Raw genomic sequence first — 1,044 nt, forward strand, 5'->3', positions numbered from 1 at the left:
TCGTGTATTTTCCCTGATCAAACCGAACGATCGGTTCAGTAAACCCTCTTAATGAGATGGAAGAAACAAGAGAGCTGCCTTTTATTATTAATTATTTAAGGCAGTATTAATAAAACACAAAGATATTTTTAATATGTTATTTCGCTGTTGATGGGGTCTCTTTAAAATGCAGTTACTTGAAAATACTTCTGTGCAGGAATCAGTCCTTCAACACATTCTACCTATGGTTTGCAAAGTGCTGTGGGAACAGAGGAGCAGACAGACATTAATTAGGCTTCACAACCTGGCTGGATCTTTATATCCAGTTTGTAAATGGAGAAGCCAAGACCCAGGAGGGTGCCTTGAGCCAGGCACCTATGCTGCTGTGGTCTGAAGCCCAGGGGTGCTGAGCACTTTTACATCTGACTGGAGTCACCCAGATCCACTGGCTTGCTGCACCACTGAAAATCAGGCCAGGTGCATTGTGGGGTTGGAAGGGGGTTTAGGTACCTGGCTGGACATCTGGGTTTGGACTGCCACAGTTTCCATGGGGGGGACTCAGGCCATCTAGGACCCAGGGGGGAGTGAAGCTTCCTAAACTTGGGCCAACCATCCCTCCCTCTCTGGTTACACCCAGAGGGAAAGGGGCAAATGCCCAGTGCAGACCAAGGGCTTTAGACACATTGCAAAGCATGGGGATGGGTGTCTGCATCCTGAGTCCTTTAAAAATGCTGTTGTGCGTGTGTGCATGTCCTGTGTGTGTGCATGTACTGTGTGCCTGAGTGTGCATGTGTGCACACATGTGGGGACGTGCACGTGTGCATACATGTACAAGTGCATGTACGTGTGTGCATGTACCATGTGTGCACGTACACGTACCATGTGCGTGAGTGTGCATATGTGCGGGCGTGTGAACGTGTGCATACACGCACGTGTGCATGTACCATGCGTGTGTGTGCACATGTGCGTGCACCGCGTGCATGTCCATGCGAGTGCATGTGTGCGCACGTGCGTGGGTGGGAGCACGCGCCCGCTGCCGGCCGCAGGTGTGGCGAGGGGCAGCCG

Source organism: Alligator sinensis, unplaced genomic scaffold, assembly GCF_000455745.1.
Source record: "Alligator sinensis unplaced genomic scaffold, ASM45574v1 scaffold235_1, whole genome shotgun sequence".
Classification (NCBI taxonomy): domain Eukaryota; kingdom Metazoa; phylum Chordata; order Crocodylia; family Alligatoridae; genus Alligator; species Alligator sinensis.